Here is a 22,318-nt window from a genome sequence, read left to right as displayed (position 1 = left end):
AAGAAATATGTACCTTGTGAATTCTTTTGAGGAAAGATAGGGTGTAGATTTATCATGTTTTTGATACCTTGGACAGATCCTGTTTTCCAAACTTAGGCACAGAGATATCTTTCAAGCCACAAAAGGCAATATTTTGTACCAGGAAATTATAATTTCATTCAAACAGAACATTCATCACATTCCAATAGCAATGAAATATATGGCTATGAATGTTTCATAAGTTCCTGTAAGCAGCTATCATTTGAACTTTTCATAACATTTTCTGGTTTTATTTTAATTTTTATTGCTTATCTATTTGAAAATTTAATTGGTGTCAAAGTTATATCATTTCATTCTAATTTCTGCAGAAGACTTGTGTCTGGGGATTACAAATTACCAATCAAAAATTTGCTTACTTCTTTTTTTCATTTAGTACTCTTTGAAACATATGAGAGATAGGGTGTTTTTCACTGGATATGATGATTATCTCTGTTTATGATTATCTATAGTTAGGCTACTTATCTCCACACCTTCTTTTATGTGTTTTTGTCATTAATACTACCTTTAGGTTTTCTTTACAAAATAAAAGTGTGAAGGCCATGATTGCTATCTTCCCAGGAAATGTGATAGACTCATCAGCTTTTAGAATTCAATGGTGCTTTCTTAAAAAGTCATTTTCTTTCCTCCCTCCCTCCCTCCTTCCTTCCTTCCTTCCTTCCTTCCTTCCTTCCTTCCTTCCTTCCTTCCTGCCTGCCTGCCTGCCTGTCTGCCTGCCTGCCTGCCTTCCATTCACTCATTTCATATTTGCTCTTTCAATTCCTAGATGATGACATGAGTTTGCTTAGATCCCATCAGAACAGAACAGAACAGCAGAGTTGAAATGAACCTTGGAGATCTTCTAGTCCAAATCCCTGCCTCAAGCAGGAGACCCTGTATCATTTCAGGAAAGAGGCTGTCCAGTATTTTCATAAAAATCTCCAATTATGAAGCACCCACAACTTCTGAAGGCAAGCCGTTCCACTGACTAATTGTTCTTATTGTTAGGAATTATTCCTTAGTTCAGAGCTGAAGAAGCTTCTTAGATGAGAAGTGAAATGTCTTCAAAGAAAAGTCCAGAAAGTCCAGTTGCCTCTTGAAAAAGCACTTTGGGGACATCTTTGGTTCTAGGTTGCTTTGACCAAAGCTTGACCAAATGGAATATATACGTAATTTAGCATTAATTAGAATTCTTATTGTTTGTACCCAAATTTATGGGATCTCTTCAATTCTCATTGTTTGCTTTCTTTGAAGAGGGTTTCCACATTTCCCTCAGATATCATTTATACCAAAATGTGCTTGTGGTAGCTTATCTCTGCTGTTCTAGGGAGTCACTTTTGTATACGCAATGCCTTTCTGTTTAGTTTGCCCTTCATCAACCTGTTAAATGTAATCCCCACAAACTGATCAACACTTTTGTTTATTCTGTGCCATAGTCTTTCTTCTTCTTCTTTTGTATTTTGACTGTGTGGGAAGCCTAGGGGTGGTGTGTCCTGCTTGTTTTAGAAGCCTGCACTAAATAAGTGTCAATCACACCCGCTGAGAGACAAGACTTTAGAAGGCATTGTTCAAATTTATGAAGACTGAAAGGAAAATAAATTCAATACAAATGCAAATAGATCACCATTTGTCACTTTATTAAAGATCACAATTTGTCACCTTATCAAAAGGTGGTAGAGTAGATCACTGTTCAAACACAAATCTCCAAAGCAACACTACTGTGCCCTGTGACTGTTTTTATATAATGAAAAGAAAAGTGTGTACTGCTTCAGAATGTAAATGCAAGCCTTAATTTTCAGAAATACCAAATAGGATTTGCCAGAAGTGAACACTCTGAAATGTGTAGTATCGGAAGCATTTAACTTCTGAAGGACAAAAAGCCATAAGTTAATGGCACAATCATAAAATTTCCAGGAATTGCACCTGCTTAACATCTAAAGGGTGACCTGAAGTTAACTTATTTTTATCTCAATGCCACATAAAAGGTCTTTGGGGATTCTGATTAGGTTATTCTAATCTAGATTAGGACCCTAAAAATTTTTCTGGGCTGAGGGTTGTACTTGGTTTGCTGACAGTATACCAGGGAATGCATTAAGAAAAAGAAGGTATAAGAAAAAAAATTAATCAGATTTAATTTAAAATTTGATATAATATTAAATCAATGCAGTCAATAGTCTCAATCCCACTATTCAGTAATTGTTCTCTTCCATTATGTTTTTTGTTGGAGAGCAACCATCCCTTGGGTTGGGAGGAGGGCTGAAAAAGGGAATTAGACTATGATTGCTACACATAAACACCAGAGGGCTAAGTTTAACCCCTCCCGCTCCCAATCCCCTTGAGCCTTATCTGTTTTTCCCAGATGAACGCATCCAGTCTGGGAAAGATTCCTGTGACATAGACACGGAACAATAAAGTAACTAATTTGAATTACATCTGTAGGATTGGTTGTTCACGCCTGACAAATTACAATTTTGTAAAATATTTTGAAAGGGTTCTAAAGCTTTTGAAAGCCACATAGAGCTATTAGCCTCAGGTTTTACATTTCTGATCTGGATGGAGCAAAGCTGGACATAATCATAGTATAAACCCACTTTATCTGTTTGTTGACACACACACTGAAAGGTAGTACAGTGGGGCTCAGTGGCATAAACTTTGACCAAAGATTGGAGGGATCCAGGTGTCAGCCACTTCTTAATTACAGAGTTCACAGGGTCGTTCTCCTTTTTGAGCCCATTTTATTTCATAGCACTTTTAATCTGAGAGTAAAACAAAGGAAAATCAATGTTAATAATTTTTATGTGCTTTGCTTTTGGCTCCTGGTGACTCCCTGGACAAGATGTCATGTCCCCGTTGGGGCCTGAATATGCAGGGGAAGATGAGCTGGGTCAGGAGCCGACAGACACTGAGGGGGCAGCTCTGCTTTGGAGGAAACTGGGGAAGGGCAGAGCCAGTCTGGGCAGGGCTTTTCAGGATTAGAAAGACTTGTAGATAGGAAAGGGCAGGAGATACAGAGCTCAGGAGATGAATAAAGACCACCCCCTCCTGATCCTAGAGCACGAAGAGAAGAGAGAAGACAAGAACAACACAGACTGAGCTGGCTACGAGGGAAGAGAGTGTTCTGCCCCCCTCACAAGGCACACCTGGGGACTAAGATATGCCAACGGGAGGGGCATTTGTCAGGAACAAACGTTGAATCTATGAAGCCTTGTGTGCACTTGCCAATGCCTGGAAATTATTGTGCTCTGCCTTGTGAGGCTTGCCCGGTTTGCCTGTTTCGCTGAACTCCTTGGTTGTTTATTTATTATTTTGCCGAACTTCTTCAGTAACTTCTGGTTACTGCTTTGCTCAACTTGGTTACTGGACTACTCACAGCCAGAGGCTGTTGAAGGTTCGTGTGAGAGCTTGGCTCCATGACTTTTAATAAATGTGGTAATGTTTGGGGGCAAAATTGGAGCAATAAAAGGGAGTTGGACCTGTTCTCTGGCTGTGTTTGCTTTCATGTCATACCCTGAGTCATCACGCAAGATCTTTCAGTTTTCTTGGCAAAATTTGGGTGGTACTTTGCCATTGCTTCTTTCCTAGGGGAGGCAGAGGCACGGGGGAGGGAGAGAGACAGGAAGAGGTATGGCCAATGTCATCCAGCTGGCTTCTTTCCAAAACAAGACTAAAACTCAGTCTCTGAGTTTCCCAGTCTCTGGTCTGGTACCTTAACCACTACACCAAACTGGCTCTTTTATGTTAATACTTAGAGGATAAGGTATAAACAAGGCCCTTAAAAGAATCATCCTGAAAAAAAAGAAGAAATATAAATATTTTAATACAGAACTATTTAAAAATGATCTTTCAGGATAATCAAGGGCCTTGTAAGTAATATAAGGAAAATATGAATGGTTGCATTATGAGGATTTAGGTCTGCCTTATAAGGTGACTCACTGATTACATATGGCTCATTTTGAAGATTCCTAGTAGCTGATTCCTATAACTGTAGAGAAGCTCTCCAGCATAATTGCTCTGCACTTTTTGATAGATTGCTAATCATCTGATTACCAGGCTACTACTCAGCAGGGACTGAAGATTTCCATTTTCATCTGATAACAGCAGCAGGACAGCAAATAATAGTAGAATGGTCACTGGAGGAAGGACCATGAACAACCCATAATCATGAACAAGAGAATGGGTACATGTGAAAAAACTTCACTGCTCAAAATAGCTGAGTTCTCAATATCCTAATTGTCTTTGTATTTGTGTGTCGAAGAAAATGTTTGATGTAGTGCATGGTTACATACTTGGATAGCATTGAAGTATGCATGCGTATGGGTTTTTACATTCATAACCACAATTGGGACCCAATGTGACTGTCAGAACTAAAAATGTTGCCTAATTCTAATTAATAATCCTTAATTTCCTATATCCTGTTTGCCACAAAATAGGACCATTCAGCTTATGCAGTCATTCTTTCTTTCTTTAAAACATTTATATGGCTACCCATCTTTCAATCAACTCTAGGCTCAATCAACTCAATCAACTCAATCAAATATTTAAAGGCATACAAAATAATTTTAAAAAAGAGTAAAGCACAACCAGTTAAAACATAAAGACAAGAAAACTCTAGCACCAATTTATGTTGGTGTGCCATCATCTAAACTTCTCCCAACAGTTGGGGGTAAACAGAATAAACAGACTTGGAAGGGACCTTGGAGGTCTTCTAGTCCAGGGGTCGCCAACTTTTTGGACCTCAGGGACCACCAAACCCATAATTTTAAATCCCAAGGACCACTAACTGGTTATATGGGTGTGGCCTAATTTGTGGGTGTGGCTTGGTGGTCATGTGACTAGATGGGCATGGCTTGTATGTAAATATTATAAATATTTATATAAATATTGATTTTTTTATAAAAAAGAACAACTTTTACCCCAAATCAGGCAAAGCAGGCAGGCAGATTGAGTTGCTCACAGAATTACAGATTCATTCAGTGATCTATCAATCTGCCATTGGCTAGCTCCGTCTGCCACATAAAATTTGCTTGCAAGCAAACACATAAAATTTGCTAGCAAGCAAACTCACCAAATTAACTCACAACATACCATGTATGTAAATATTCAATTTTTTATATAAAAAAGAGCAACTTTTACCCAAAATCAGGCAAAGCAGGCAGGCAGATTGAGTTGAGTTGAGTTGAGTAGCCACCGGCTAGCTCAGTCTGTCACATAAAATTTGCTTGCTGTGAGTCTGCACTGAATAACAGAACCTTCAGTCCTAAGGGAGGTTCGGCTGTGCTTAAAAGCGGAGCCGAAGATCTAAAGACTAACTAGAAAGCAAGAAATCCAGCCATTTCCTGCTTTCTAGCTAATTTAAATCTCCTGGCACAGCAGAACAGCTGATGGTCAGAAAAAAGAAAAATAGCAATTTAGCAGGCAAGTTTGCTGGGTAAGGAGTGAGTAGGCAGGGTGGGTTCCAGCGGGACGTGTGGGTGGCGCAGCCTTGTGTTCCTGCACAGCCTGAATTAATTACTTTCGGGGGTGCTCTGGGAGTGAGATTTCTCTGCGGCCCACCAAAATTTTCTCGTGGCCCACCAGTGGACCAGGCCCACTGGTTGGTGATTGCTGTTCTAGTCCAACTCCCTGCTCAAGCAGGAAACCCTATAATATTTCAGACAAATGGTTGTCCAATCTCTTCCTAAAAACCTACAGTGTTGGAGCGCCCACACCTTCTGGAGACAACTCATTCCACTGATTAACTGTTCTAACCATCAGGATATTTCTCCTTAGGTCAAGGTTGGTTCTCTCCTTGATTAGTTTCCATCTATTGCTTCTTGTTCTGCTTTCAGGTGCTTTGGAGAATAGGATGACCCCCTCTTCTTTGTAGCAGTTCCTTAGATGTTGGAATGCTGCCATCATGTCACCCCTAATCCTTCTTTTCATTAAAGTAGACAATGAAACCCAAGTCTTTAAAGCCTTATGGCAACAGCATGCTAAAAGATTGGAGGTCTCTAAATGTCAGGGGGCAAGGTATTCCATAGGGAAAAGGCAATGCTAACCAGCTCCCATTAGATGACAATATTTTGGGAAAGGGAACTGGAACATGCTCACCTATTGTCCTGGTAGGATGGGTAGATGTCCTTAGGGAAGGCAGTCCTGGAGATAATAAAGTCCTGTGACCTGTTCCTCTTAAGAACATGGTCCTTAATACCAACAGGTGTTCTTTGAGCAGTTGCAATTATTCAGTTCTAATTCACTCTTTTATCGAATGTAATCTGCGTTGTCTTGTGTCCAAGGAGGTCATCCTTGTGAGCTTCAGGTGACATCAGAGCCTGAAGATAAATGAGTGTAATAAATAATTAAAAGTGGCATCTCTTTAGCACCATAGCATTTGGTAGATGTGAGAAATCATGTACTATATTATCAACATGCCATTGCTTGGTTGATGCATTGCTTTAAAGCACCTGCAAAGAGTCTTCCCCTCACTGATGAATTGCTCATGCCATCTCAGTAGTAGCAGAAACAAATTAGAAAAATCAGATTCACATGAGTGTGAAACAGAAAAAAACAACTCCTATTTCAAGAAGGAGGGGGCGGAAAGCCATAATTCAAAAACTGAGGCTGTAACACTGTTAAGGTGGCTAACCATTCAGATTAAGTTTTCAAAAATCTCATAAACATTTCTGTGATGTAGAGAGATTCTTTATGTTGCCAAATGTCTTCTTTGAAAAATGTGCAAAGCCAAGTCCAAATTACCTGGCTGATGATCCAATTATATTCCACAGGATTTTTATAACCCAAATCATATGTTAGTCACAAGAGACTTTATCTTTGAATACAGCCCCAAAATACCTCACCTTCAAATCTTTTTGACAGAAATGATTTTATTCTATTCAAGTTAGCTCCCTTCTTTTATGTTGATATAAAAGTACATTTTACTTATGTTTCTCTTATGTTTGAGAGCAGTTTGGAAACTTCCTCTAATATCCTGCTGAATCGAAAAATGAGTAAAGCACAGAGTACTTGGCATGATAACAAATTGTTAAAGTAGTAATAAATCCTTGATTTGGAAATACCCATACCAGTTCTGATCATCTGACAAAGATGGTCTCATAAAAAAAATCACTTGTTCTGTGAATGTGGGCATCTTGCATTATCTGTCTGTCTGTCTGTCTAATTATTTGGCTGCCCATCTTACCCCAAGGTAACGCTGGATGGTTTACAGTATTAAAAAGATAATTTTTTTACAAAATCTATACACAATAGGAACTAAGCAATAAAAAGTTAAAACCACAACCCTAACTAATGGGGAATGAGGGATTAGGATGAGCATGGGGAGAGGTGGGATCTGATATTAATCGGTCAACCACCCCCAATGTGAAGAACACCTCCCCATTGGACCCCCCAAGCCAACTGGAAGAACCAGACCTTCTTGTGGAAGGTCAGGAGGGTTGGAGCCAGTGGTGGGATTCAGCTGGTTCACACCAATTCAAGTGAACCAGTTGTTAAATTACCACCACCACCCCAGCTATCAAAGTGAATCCTGGGCACTGCACTGCAATGGAGAAACAGGCAATGGAGTGGCCAGCACAGGGGAAGCAGAAGGCCACTTTCCCTCTTCCTTCTCCTTGCTCCTCCTCCTTCCCTCATGTTGGCTGCTCTGTTTTCTGTTTTTCCATTACAGCCCCCCCCCCCTTTCATCATTAGATAGATAGATAGACAGGCAGGCAGGCAGGCAGGCAGGTAGGTAGGATGATAGATGATAGATAGATAGATAGATAGATAGATAGATAGATAGATAGATAGATAGATAGATAGATATGATGATGATGATGATGATGAGAAAGAGTGGGAGAGCGAGAGAGTGAGTGTGTGTGTGTGTGTGTGTGTGAGAGAGAGAGAGAGAGAGAGAGAGAGAGAGAGACTCCATAAATTGTTAGTAAAAACTAATGCATGACTAGTGAGCCCAAACCTTATTTAATATATAAACTGACAGCTAAAAGACCAAAGGAGTATCTTTTTAGTTGACACACTGCTCAGTATTTTGCTTTAACGGGCAGCTTTTTAGTCTCTTAATAATCTAATTCAGTGTCAAGTAAAGATGATTGAGTGTTCTGCACCATCAACAGTAAACAGTAAAGTAATATAAAATAATAAAAACATTTTCAGTAATGATAATATCACCACCGTGATGTTCTTGCTCTAAAAGGAATCGATCACACTGCTTCTGTAACAAAGCAGAGTTTTCACAACAGTACAGCCTGATTTTTTGCGCTTTTAAAGCCTATAACTGAGTCATATTCCTAGAAAATGATTAAAGCTACATTTATAACATCTCACATATATTTTTATTTATATTCCTATTCTCCATTTCAGGCAACCATTTTCTCCTGAAATGTCTTATATACATTTAAAAAAATGAGAGAAAGAGCCTCTAATCTCTCTTTATGTTGATTTGTCTCTGTCCATTTATATGTGATGTTATTGAATGGAAGAGAAATAAAAGGCAGATGAAAAGAAAAAAAAAGAAATAATGGGAACTGATAAGGTCTCAATAACTTGGTGAAATAGACTGAGGTGAGAGATAAGGCTGGGCCAGAGACCAAGAACAAATAAAAACACTCAGTAAATATACAATTAAAAAGTCTAGTATAAAATAATAAATAACAGCCAAAATCTATGATAAAATCCAGTCTGTCAATTACACATAATCTAACTCAGGGGTGGGTTTCTGTCCACCTCTGTAGAACCGGTAGCTCTGAAGAGCAGCAGACATAGAACCAGTTCTATGTCTGCTGCTGTTTTTGCCCACCCACCCACCTGGGCTCTTACCTGTCCTTTATTTCCTGCTTTTTCAACTTTAACTGCCATGTGAGACACAGCTGCAGTTAAAAAAGCAGGAAAAAAGGGCTTTTTGAAAGGCTCCTTCTCTGCACGCAGCATGCTGATGACAATTTACAGGTGCACGCCGGCAGTGTGTAGGGAAGCACATCGTAAATCACTGAACCTCATAAATGACCAAACTGGTAGTTAACCCTGTCAGATCCCACCCCTGGTCTAACTATACTAAAATTTTACAATCCATAAACTGTGTGGCCCATAATCAGTTTAATACTAAGAGGGAAAGAGATCAGCAGCACAAAAGGTTTGCCACATTTGTTGTATAAAATAGCTGTGGTGGATTAGACATGTGTTTCCGATGAATCCCCAGTGCTGCTACACAGAATCTCATCACCTGTGCTGGAGTTATGGACTGTTCATCCTTAAGCAGCCACTGGAGATAAGCAGTGTCAGAACAGCCAGGATACCTAACAATTTTTGGCAGAATATATTTTTCCAGATCTCTCTGTAAAAGGAACATTAAAGGAGTATGTGACCCACAATCTCCACCTTTCCTGAGCCACAGGAACAGAGCCTTTCAGCCAATGGTATATTTTTATACTTGCCGTACAAGATGGCTGATTAAACGCATGGCACTGTGTGAGCGAAAATGCTTTCTGGTGGGGAAAAGCCAAAAAGAAAAGAAGATAAGGCTGCACCCAAATCAGCCAGTGGTTTCCACAGTTCAGTGTGTCTCAGTCTAGCCTTTTAACTACTACTTGATTTGAGTTTTTTAAAGTCAAGATAAAGTGATGAACTAGCTTTTTGATTAAGTAATCTTTCCGTGTTGGTGTCTAACAGTTGATCTACAGTGTCCCAATGAAACCATCATGCACTACTCTTCATATTTTTTACTTCTGGGTTATTGTTGGATGATCACAGGGGCAAAAAAAGTAAAACTAAGTTTTTGGAAGCTTCTTTTTGTCTAATTGAAGAAAAGGCCAAATTGCCATAGTATTTTTCCTTGGTTTCTCCAGAGGAAGCTAAAATGGATAGCCGCTCAGTCTCCAATGTCAAGGTCACTACCTAATAACATGTTCAAATTTTCCAGTTCCATCTTCTATAGTTTCCTATAGTATCTGCTTTGTGATGCATGGGGAGAAAAGAAATAAAATATTTCTGAATAACAATGGCAACAACCTTTTATTGTTTTATTGAATCATTTATAATTTAGTGCTCTTTAGGTATGTTGGATTCCAACTTCATGCTACCTGAAGAATTATGCAAATTAAATTCAATACATATAGCCTGCACCAGGATCGAGAAGACTCAATTAAAGGCAAAATTCATAATAACTTTTACATTAAATAAATTGATGAACCAATTTAGGGGAAAGAATCTATATATGATACCAAATAAAGAGGGTGATAGAAAGTGAGCCTCACTGAAATTATGTGAGCTGCTAAGATCCTAGAATCTGAGGACCATTTTGGAGAATCCTTATCCAGCTTTTGTGTTTATTCGGTGCAGCAGTTTTATGAAAGAAGAGTTTTGTTTGAAAATTAAAAACCCAGCAAAATGCTTAATATTTATTTTATTTTGAAATAAACCTATATTGCTGGTATAAATTGAGTAGTGCAATACCTTGAACAATGTCAGTCCAGTAGCACAATGCTGTTCAGTTCATATTTTGCATGATATTTGGAGAAGGTCAAGATTTCTCAAGTGATGATGAATAAAAATCATTACCAGATTAATTTGTGCAGATGCCTGCCCACCTTTGTTTTTCAGTTAAGGTTTGAATAGACCCAAATGCCCAAGGTAGAAAAATGAGGGATTTTGTATGCTTTAGGTAGGCTGGTAGCTTGGCAAAGTCAGAGGTGACTTGGTTTTGGTTTCTTCACCAAATTATCTATCTATTATCTTCCATTTCTCAGTCTCCTATGGAAAGTGCATGGGAGAAGCAAGCAGAAAAACAATGCTATTTTCCGCAAATCTCATGAATAGTTTATCTTTTTTAATGGAATGGAAATATAGTTTAAAGTGCCAGACTTAATTCACCATTCAGACAAGAGCAGAGTGCAGAGAAGAGCAACAAACAGGATTGGTGGACTGGTGGTTTCAACATATGAAGAATGGTTGAAGGAATTTGGCGCTTCTAGTTCAATGAAAAGAAAGACCAGGGTTGACATGATAGCAGTGTTCCAATATCTGAAGAACCGCTACAAAGAAGAGGGGGTCAATCTATTCCCCAAAGCAGCTGAAAGCAGAACAAGAACTACAACTTAGAACTACACCGCCTTCGGCCTGATCTAAGTATAGTACATAAAATTATATATTGCAATGTCCTACCTGTCAATGAATACTTCAGCTTCAACCATAACAATACAAGAATATAAAATAGATACAAACTCAAGGTTAACCGCATCAAACTTGATTGCAGAAAATACGACTTCAGCAACACAGTGGTCAATGTGTGGAATACTCTACCTGATTCTGTGGTTTCTTCCCCAAATCCCCAAAACTTTACCCTTAAGCTGTTTACTATTGACCTCACCCCTTTCCTAAGAGGTCTGTAGCGGGTATGCATAAGCGCACCAATGCGCCTACCGTCCCTGTCCTATTGATTTTTTCTTTTTTCTTATATGTATCCATTTCATGTATTCATAACCATGTTTATACTTATACCTGTTATTTTATAATTGCTTGACAAAATTAATTAATTAATTGATCAATTAAATAAATAAATAAATAAATAAGCAAGCAAGCAAGCAAAAAATGGAAACCAATCAAGGAGAGAACCAATCTAGAACTAAGGAGAAACATCCTGATAGTTAGAACAATTAATCAGTGGAACGAGTTGCTTCCAGAAGTTGTGGTGCTGCAACACTGGTGGTTTTTAAGAAAAGATTGGACAACTATTTGTTTGAAAGGGTACTATAGAGACTTTCAGGGAGTTGGACTAGAAGGTCCCTTCCAACTCTGATATTTTGTAAAAGCATTTCTACACGGTCTCAAATATTACATTAAAACCTCAGGTGAACTTGGCATATTTGGGGAGTGGGAACAACGAGGAAGTCATGAGGAGACCAGCTAATGAAATTAGTCTTATTCTTGCATAAGATTAAGTTCAGAAGTAGTATCTCACTAGGAGGTTTTATATATATGTATGTACATACACACACACACACTCACACACACATATTTGAAGTGAGAGCATTTGTATGCTGACTAGCAACCTCAGCTTTCACTTTTCCCTGTGACTTTTGCATCTAGTGTTCCAAAGAACTAACATCTCTCACCTCGCTTGCTCTCATCCCCCCCCTTTTTTTTTCCATACCAGAGCAGCTGCTCTGCTATTCATTTGCAACATCCAGGGATGCTGTTTTCTTCCTTGAAGGACAGAAATGCCACATGTGGTACTCAGAGAATGAAAAGCCTTCCAAGGTTTCCGTGTTTTTGTGATCTTCCACTTACGCTTCACACTTTGTCTCTAAATGGCAAAGCTTTGAAAAATCGGGACCACGTCCAATGCATTAAACAATTGTAATGCAAGGTAACCTGGCAGGCAGCCTAAACTAGGGAAAGCTTTGTACGGCAGACTCTCTTGAGATTTTAACTATCAGTCAAACATAATAATAAAAAAAGAGGTGGGGAAATAGAGGTGGCTCTCAAAAAGCCAAGACTTAGTACAGTGAAGATCAGAAGTACCTTTTTATATAAACGCCTGTAGCATTTTAGCTATCAAATACGACTACACAACAAGAGGACGCATTTTATTACAAAAATAATATTCCGTAGCTGAGTGCTTTAAGTAATGTGATGTATTTATCTCTGTTTACTGATTTTGACCCAAGTTCTCATTTCTACTCCCTTAGAGCAAAGGAATCAATACTACGGCATGAGCAGAACATTACAAGTGTATGCTGGACATCTTCTATTAACAGGATAATAAGGTAGCAAGTGATGTGAAAGCTGTCTTCCTGATAACCTGAAAGCTTGCTCCCATTCAGAATAGCTATACTGAATCTAGACAGACAAAATTCCTGTCCTGGTTTAACTCTAAGATAGCTTTCTCTTCCAAGAGAGTTTATATATATATAAACTATGTATGTATGTATGTATGTATGTATGTATGTATGTATGTATGTAGAGAGAGAGAGGAGAGAGAGAGAGAGAGAGAGAGAGTGAGGGAGGGAGGGAGAGAGAGAGAAAGTGAGTTTCGCAGGCAGTAAATGGACTGACAAGAGAAACATTACAATGAGATACTACTATGAGACTGAAGTTGGTTTTCTGAAGTGTGAAGCTTTAGAAAAGGAGGCTGCACCACTATGAGAAAAGGATTTATGAACTCTGATAGGGATACCAATTCTACTTGTCCTTCCACAGTAATCTGATTTTCAGATCAATCCTGTCACACTCCAGATCTAAAATGGTTCTGCATGTTTGATAGTGGCCTTTCCCAGTTATTCTGTCATGAAGGTTCCTCAAGTATTCATCTTCAGCACATTTTTATGACTTCAGTTTTGTGGAAGAGATCCTTTTTCCTCTTTTTAAATTCAATTGAATCTTCAGCGCAATTGCAATTCTCGTTACAGTTGAAGATGATAAAAATTCATGTTATCATCTTCTAACGGCTCATCCATGTGGTTCTGAACTTGCCTCCAAGGAACACAATTTGTCTTTGTTACTTTGTCAAATATTGCTATTTTTCCAACTAGAGGTTTATTCCACCATTCCATCATTTGCAAAGTACATCATTGGCATGGCTATATTCTTTTGAAGGTCTCAGATTTCAAAGGCCTTCATACTAAATATACAAGACACTTGTATTTTACATTTAATTTATCTCTGACCTTATTTTATCATTTCCACACAAAAAAACTTAACCACTCTGTTAATTAAAGATGATGCAGAGATTTGATGACTGTTGTAATGAAACAGAGAATGATACTGTACTCACATTCAAAAAATGCCCAAAACACTACTTCCAAATAATTTTGGAAGCATAGAGAGCCCAAGTATTAAACATTCAGTACCAGGTTAATATTTCTCTCTTGAATGTCCCAAAGGTGGTTTTTAAAAAGGTAAGTGGATTTTCTTGACTTTTTTTCCTCCTTAAATATGCTTTGCTTCTCATCCAAGAAGAACTGAAGAAGTTTATTGGATGAAAAGTGCCTTTTGAAAAACACTTTTGGGACAACCATGACTTGGGTAACTAAGAATCTCCATAGACATCCTCCCTTGATCCAAATACAAATGGCATTGTGATAAATTGGAAATCTGTGCTATAAGTGATTTTTCCAACTATGAAAGCATTTGAGTGGGTGTTTGTTTATGGTTTTCTTCCCAGATGAAACCATGTTGAGATTACAAAATTATTAGTTCCAGTGTAACAAATGATAAGACAAAAAAAGGAGGGGGGATTAGATATTCATATTTTCAATAAACAATCTGACTACCTTTTGATCAGTTGAAAAATTGTCTGGCTGAGGAACAGCATGAGTATAAAGAAGATCATGGTGTGAAGTAGGAGATCATTGTAAAAATGGGCAATCTCTACTCTTGACTGTAACAAAAGACATCCCCATGGTGACACCAAAACTAAAATGGTGAAGGCAAAGATGGGATGGTGCTACTCCCATTATTATAAAGAATCAAAATTACAATCATGCAAATCCCCTTCTTGTTAATAGGAGCAAAGGAGTTCTAATGCATATACTGGTGGCAGAGTTATTACAAGCTGGCTTTCCTTCCCATTTATCCTGACTTTCTGCACAGAACTTGACCATCAGTCTTTCTCTTTTAAGAAAAAAAAAGTTGTTCTTGTTTAAGGAACATTGCAACAACTTGCACTTTACTCTCTGATTAATCACTACAATTCCGGTACAGAATAAAAAAGTATATATACATATATATCATTGTAAAACACAGTTTTTGTTTTATAGTGTCCCTGTTATGGAGAATGCAAACAGCTATTCAAAATGTGAAAGATTTTGAATCATGCAAATGATTGGCACTATGGGAAAAAGGTCAGGAATTAAAAATAGATAGATAGATAGATAGATAGATAGATAGATAGATAGATAGATAGATAGATAGATAGATAGAGATAGACCTCAATACTAAAAAAAGAATGGTATTAGTTAAAATAGTATACTGTTTTTTATCACTTTTAACAAGTTGCAGGATGCACATGACACACACCAACATATGGCAAACTGGGAGAGAAAATAAAAATAAAAAAAAGTTCAGAATTTACTGCTAAAATAAAATCTCTTTAATTACTTTACATAACCAATAATTGGTTATTAATGAAAAATTTGCCACCCTTTCAGTGGGAAAATTACAGAAGTAATGAGATTATTGAGAAAAGCGTCTCATTTGCTAAATCAGGTGTTTATTTTATTTCTATAGATTTGTAGCCTGTATAATTCAACTATCTGATCTGTTTCTAGTGCCAGTTCAGGTTAGTTTTGCCTCCCCCACCCCTCTGGCTATCTTACAAACTCTACATATACACAGAGTGCAGAATTGGATGGAAAAGAAAACTGGAACTAAAACATCAGGGATTAACACAAAGTTCAAGATCTCAAGCACGTCCTAAAATGCCCCAGCCTTTTTAAAAACACTGGGATAAATGGTGAACTTAAGCCTTGGGACAAATTCTGAAACCCAAGATTTGGGGTGCCTTGTATTTCCCTATCTGACTATGTATATGTATATGTATATGTATATGTATATGTGTATATATATATGTTTTCTGAGGTTCTCGCGGGTATTTGTATGTGGATCTTTGGTTGTTCGGGTTTTCTCCCGCGTAAGATTCAAAGTGTCTAGGCAACGTTTCGATGAAGTCTCATTCATCATCATCAGGCCTCTGACTTTGGCTCTTGCTTTTCAGAGTGATGTGAGGTTGCAGCTGCTTTTTTCTTTCTAACTGTCAGTGGGGTGGGATTTGAATGGGTGGGGGCTTGGCTGTGTTCTGATTGGGTGGGGGTGTCTTCTCATTGGTGGGGGCCTGGCTGTGTTTTGATTGGTTGGGGGTTGGCCGTGTTCTGATTGGCTGGATTTCTTGCTGCCCGGCCGAGTTCGAGGTCGCGCTGCATCTCCATAGTTGGTGTCGGCTTGCTTCATGTATGGCTCGGAGGGGTTTGGAGTGGGCAGTGGTGAGGTTGCAGGTATTCGTCTGTTCATGAGGCGGGTTTCCAAATGGCTGGGAGGCGGGAGGTGTCATCTCGTTTGTTCATGCTGTGTGGGCGTTTTTCTATTTCTATGGCTTCTCTGATTATTCTGCTGTTGAAGTGTTCGGTTTTGGCAATAGTTCTGGTATTTTTAAAGTTAATTTTATGTCCTGTGGCTTTGAGGTGTTGGACCAAGGAAGAGGTCGTTTCTTCTTTTTGATTGAGTTCTTATGTTCTTCAATCGTGCACTAATTCTTCTGTTAGTCTGTCCAATGTATGTGGCAGGGCAGGCAGTGCAGGGATTTCGTATACTCCTTGGTTTTCTAATTCGACTCTGTCTTTGGGGTTTCTTAGGATGGTGGATATTTTTCTGTTTGTGCAGAATGCTGTTTTAATATTGTGTTTTTGGAGGATCTTGCTGATTCTGTCTGTAGTGCCTTTTATATATGGGAGGAGGGCTTTGCCGTTTTCTTGTTCTCTGTCTTGGATTTTGGTTGGGGTTTCTTTTTGGATTAGGTGGGTAATCTTGTGTCTTTGGAATCCATTGGCTGTAAGTACGTTGGTGAGGGTGTGTAGTTCGGCTTTTTGGTGTTGTTCATCGGCTAAGCATTTTGTTCTGGAGATGAGTGTTTTGGCTACGGAATTGATCTGTGCTGGGTGGTGGTGTGAGAGTGCATGTAGATAGCGGTTTGTATGTGTTTTCTTTTGGTAGATGGTGTGTCCTAGGAGCCATTGGATCTTTTGTATACCAAGACATCTAGGAAGGGAAGTTGATTGTTGGTTTCTGTTTCCATGGTGAATTGTATCTTGGGGTGTAGGCTGTTGAGGTGTGTGAGGAACTTGCTTAGTTTTTCTTTCCCATGTGGCCAGATTATGAAGGTGTCATCTACGTATCTGAGCCAGAGTTTGGGTTTGTGGTCGTATTTTTCTAGAGCTTGTGTTTCAAAGTGTTCCATGTAGAGGTTTGCGATGACAGGTGAGAGGGGTGATCCCATGGGTGCTCCTTCTATTTGTTTGTATTTTTGTCCATTGTAGGTGAAGTATGTATTGGATAGGCAGTGGTTGGTCAGATCTAGGATGTGCTTGGGGGGGTTGTATTTGTTTTGGATGGCTGTCAAGGCTTCTTTTATTGGTATTTGGGTGAAGAGGGATATGACATCGAAGCTTACTAGTAGGTCGCTGGGTTGTAAGTTTTGTTTCTTTATGATTTCGATGAACTGGAATGAGTTTCTTACATGTGAGTTGATGGATTCTGCATAGGGTTGTAGTTGTTTGGCGAGAAATTTGGCCAGGTTTTGTAGAGGTGAGCCTATGGAGCTGACTATTGGTCTGAGTGGGGTTCCTTCTTTGTGTATCTAATAACCCTTGTGTATCTAGTAACCCACCTAATCCAAAAAGAAACCCCAACCAAAATCCAAGACAGAGAACAAGAAAACGGCAAAGCCCTCCTCCCATATATAAAAGGCACTACAGACAGAATCAGCAAGATCCTCCAAAAACACAATATTAAAACAGCATTCTGCACAAACAGAAAAATATCCACCATCCTAAGAAACCCCAAAGACAGAGTCGAATTAGAAAACCAAGGAGTATACGAAATCCCCTGCACTGCCTGCCCTGCCACATACATTGGACAGACTAACAGAAGAATTAGTGCACGCATTGAAGAACATAAGAACTCAATCAAAAAAGAAGAAACGACCTCTTCCTTGGTCCAACACCTCAAAGCCACAGGACATAAAATTAACTTTAAAAATACCAGAACTATTGCCAAAACCGAACACTTCAACAGCAGAATAATCAGAGAAGCCATAGAAATAGAAAAACGCCCACACAGCATGAACAAACGAGATGACACCTCCCGCCTCCCAGCCATTTGGAAACCCGCCCTCATGAACAGACGAATACCTGCAACCTCACCACTGCCCACTCCAAACCCCTCCGAGCCATACATGAAGCAAGCCGACACCAACTATGGAGATGCAGCGCGACCTCGAACTCGAAGCCGGGCAGCAAGAATTATGATACACAAAGAAGGAACCCCACTCAGACCAATAGTCAGCTCCATAGGCTCACCTCTACAAAACCTGGCCAAATTTCTCGCCAAACAACTACAACCCTATGCAGAATCCATCAACTCACATGTAAGAAACTCATTCCAGTTCATCGAAATCATAAAGAAACAAAACTTACAACCCAGCGACCTACTAGTAAGCTTCGATGTCATATCCCTCTTCACCCAAATACCAATAAAAGAAGCCTTGACAGCCATCCAAAACAAATACAACCCCCCCAAGCACATCCTAGATCTGACCAACCACTGCCTATCCAATACATACTTCACCTACAATGGACAAAAATACAAACAAATAGAAGGAGCACCCATGGGATCACCTCTCTCACCTGTCATCGCAAACCTCTACATGGAACACTTTGAAACACAAGCTCTAGAAAAATACGACCACAAACCCAAACTCTGGCTCAGATACGTAGATGACACCTTCATAATCTGGCCACATGGGAAAGAAAAACTAAGCAAGTTCCTCACACACCTCAACAGCCTACACCCCAAGATACAATTCACCATGGAAACAGAAACCAACAATCAACTTCCCTCCTAGATGTCTTGGTATACAAAAGATCCAATGGCTCCCTAGGACACACCATCTACCAAAAGAAAACACATACAAACCGCTATCTACATGCACTCTCACACCACCACCCAGCACAGATCAATTCCGTAGCCAAAACACTCATCTCCAGAACAAAATACTTAGCCGATGAACAACATCAAAAAGCCGAACTACACACCCTCACCAACGTACTTACAGCCAATGGATTCCAAAGACACAAGATTACCCACCTAATCCAAAAAGAAACCCCAACCAAAATCCAAGACAGAGAACAAGAAAACGGCAAAGCCCTCCTCCCATATATAAAAGGCACTACAGACAGAATCAGCAAGATCCTCCAAAAACACAATATTAAAACAGCATTCTGCACAAACAGAAAAATATCCACCATCCTAAGAAACCCCAAAGACAGAGTCGAATTAGAAAACCAAGGAGTATACGAAATCCCCTGCACTGCCTGCCCTGCCACATACATTGGACAGACTAACAGAAGAATTAGTGCACGCATTGAAGAACATAAGAACTCAATCAAAAAAGAAGAAACGACCTCTTCCTTGGTCCAACACCTCAAAGCCACAGGACATAAAATTAACTTTAAAAATACCAGAACTATTGCCAAAACCGAACACTTCAACAGCAGAATAATCAGAGAAGCCATAGAAATAGAAAAACGCCCACACAGCATGAACAAACGAGATGACACCTCCCGCCTCCCAGCCATTTGGAAACCCGCCCTCATGAACAGACGAATACCTGCAACCTCACCACTGCCCACTCCAAACCCCTCCGAGCCATACATGAAGCAAGCCGACACCAACTATGGAGATGCAGCGCGACCTCGAACTCGAAGCCGGGCAGCAAGAAATCCAGCCAATCAGAAGATACACAAAGAAGGAACCCCACTCAGACCAATAGTCAGCTCCATAGGCTCACCTCTACAAAACCTGGCCAAATTTCTCGCCAAACAACTACAACCCTATGCAGAATCCATCAACTCACATGTAAGAAACTCATTCCAGTTCATCGAAATCATAAAGAAACAAAACTTACAACCCAGTGACCTACTAGTAAGCTTCGATGTCATATCCCTCTTCACCCAAATACCAATAAAAGAAGCCTTGACAGCCATCCAAAACAAATACAACCCCCCCAAGCACATCCTAGATCTGACCAACCACTGCCTATCCAATACATACTTCACCTACAATGGACAAAAATACAAACAAATAGAAGGAGCACCCATGGGATCACCCCTCTCACCTGTCATCGCAAACCTCTACATGGAACACTTTGAAACACAAGCTCTAGAAAAATACGACCACAAACCCAAACTCTGGCTCAGATACGTAGATGACACCTTCATAATCTGGCCACATGGGAAAGAAAAACTAAGCAAGTTCCTCACACACCTCAACAGCCTACACCCCAAGATACAATTCACCATGGAAACAGAAACCAACAATCAACTTCCCTTCCTAGATGTCTTGGTATACAAAAGATCCAATGGCTCCCTAGGACACACCATCTACCAAAAGAAAACACATACAAACCGCTATCTACATGCACTCTCACACCACCACCCAGCACAGATCAATTCCGTAGCCAAAACACTCATCTCCAGAACAAAATGCTTAGCCGATGAACAACACCAAAAAGCCGAACTACACACCCTCACCAACGTACTTACAGCCAATGGATTCCAAAGACACAAGATTACCCACCTAATCCAAAAAGAAACCCCAACCAAAATCCAAGACAGAGAACAAGAAAACGGCAAAGCCCTCCTCCCATATATAAAAGGCACTACAGACAGAATCAGCAAGATCCTCCAAAAACACAATATTAAAACAGCATTCTGCACAAACAGAAAAATATCCACCATCCTAAGAAACCCCAAAGACAGAGTCGAATTAGAAAACCAAGGAGTATACGAAATCCCCTGCACTGCCTGCCCTGCCACATACATTGGACAGACTAACAGAAGAATTAGTGCACGCATTGAAGAACATAAGAACTCAATCAAAAAAGAAGAAACGACCTCTTCCTTGGTCCAACACCTCAAAGCCACAGGACATAAAATTAACTTTAAAAATACCAGAACTATTGCCAAAACCGAACACTTCAACAGCAGAATAATCAGAGAAGCCATAGAAATAGAAAAACGCCCACACAGCATGAACAAACGAGATGACACCTCCCGCCTCCCAGCCATTTGGAAACCCGCCCTCATGAACAGACGAATACCTGCAACCTCACCACTGCCCACTCCAAACCCTCCGAGCCATACATGAAGCAAGCCGACACCAACTATGGAGATGCAGCGCGACCTCGAACTCGAAGCCGGGCAGCAAGAAATCCAGCCAATCAGAACACGGCCAACCCCCAACCAATCAAAACACAGCCAGGCCCCCACCAATGAGAAGACACCCCCACCCAATCAGAACACAGCCAAGCCCCCACCCATTCAAATCCCACCCCACTGACAGTTAGAAAGAAAAAGCAGCTGCAACCTCACATCACTCTGAAAAGCAAGAGCCAAAGACAGAGGCCTGATGATGATGAATGAGACTTCATCGAAACGTTGCCTAGACACTTTGAATCTTACGCGGAGAAAACCCGAACAACCAAAGATCCACATAGATATATATATATATATATATATATATATATATATATATATATATATATATATATATATATATATAGTGTGTATATATATATATATATATATATATACACACATACATACATACATACATACATACATACATACATACATATATAGTCTATATAGTTTAGACCAGTTCTATAGAACTGGTTGTTACAATTCTACGCAGTTTGGAGAACCAGAAAATCGCACCACTGGCTGGCTCCTCCCCTCCCCACTCATCCCACCCAGCAGGCTTTCCTGAGGCCCAGTCAAGGGTGGTATTCAGGGAGTTGGGGGAGGGAGAAGTAGCCTGAGAGCAGAGCTGAAATTTTCTTAGGATTGAAGCTTCTATTTTTCAGTGCAGACTCAGGCAGCAGATTGCAGAAAGGTAGTTCTCTGAGTGAATCTGTGATTCTGCAAGCAGCTCAATCTGCCTGCCTGCTTTTCCTGATTTTTGGTAAAAATTGCTCTTTTTTAAAACAAAAAATTCAATCTTTACATATATATTTACAATATTTACATGCAAGCCATGCCCAACCAGTCACATGACCACCAAGCTACACCCACAAATTAGGCCATGCCCACAGAACCAGTTGTTAAGAAATTTAAATCCCACCCTGGGTGGGGGTTATATACTGAGCCTCACTTTGTTCTCTATTCTTTGTTCGTTTTGTCTTATCCATGCAGGAATGTTTTAAAAGGCATTATTTGTGGCCATTGTGCTTTCTTATTAGAAAGGAGCCTCATTCTTTCAAGTATACCTTATTCCAATCCTCAGATTTGGTATTTTTTTCCCCAGCAATGCACTTTTATTCCAATCCATTATTTTATTTTCTCTAGAACAGGGGGACAACTCAGTAAAATGTGGATGCACTCGATGTCTTTCAGAGAGGCAAAGTAGCAGAGAACTATTTCATTTTTGTTTATGGGGGAAAGAATGAGAAACACTGTTGGATGTTAGAGGATTTTAACTTGCATTGTTGAGGAAGATTTTGGAGGACTGTTAGATTATATGAAGCCAATCTCTGTGAATGTGG

The sequence above is a fragment of the Pseudonaja textilis genome, chromosome 4, assembly GCF_049901715.1.
Source record: "Pseudonaja textilis isolate UNSWEBS1 chromosome 4, rPseTex1.2, whole genome shotgun sequence".
Taxonomy (NCBI): domain Eukaryota; kingdom Metazoa; phylum Chordata; class Lepidosauria; order Squamata; family Elapidae; genus Pseudonaja; species Pseudonaja textilis.
This window is presented reverse-complemented; position numbering follows the sequence as displayed.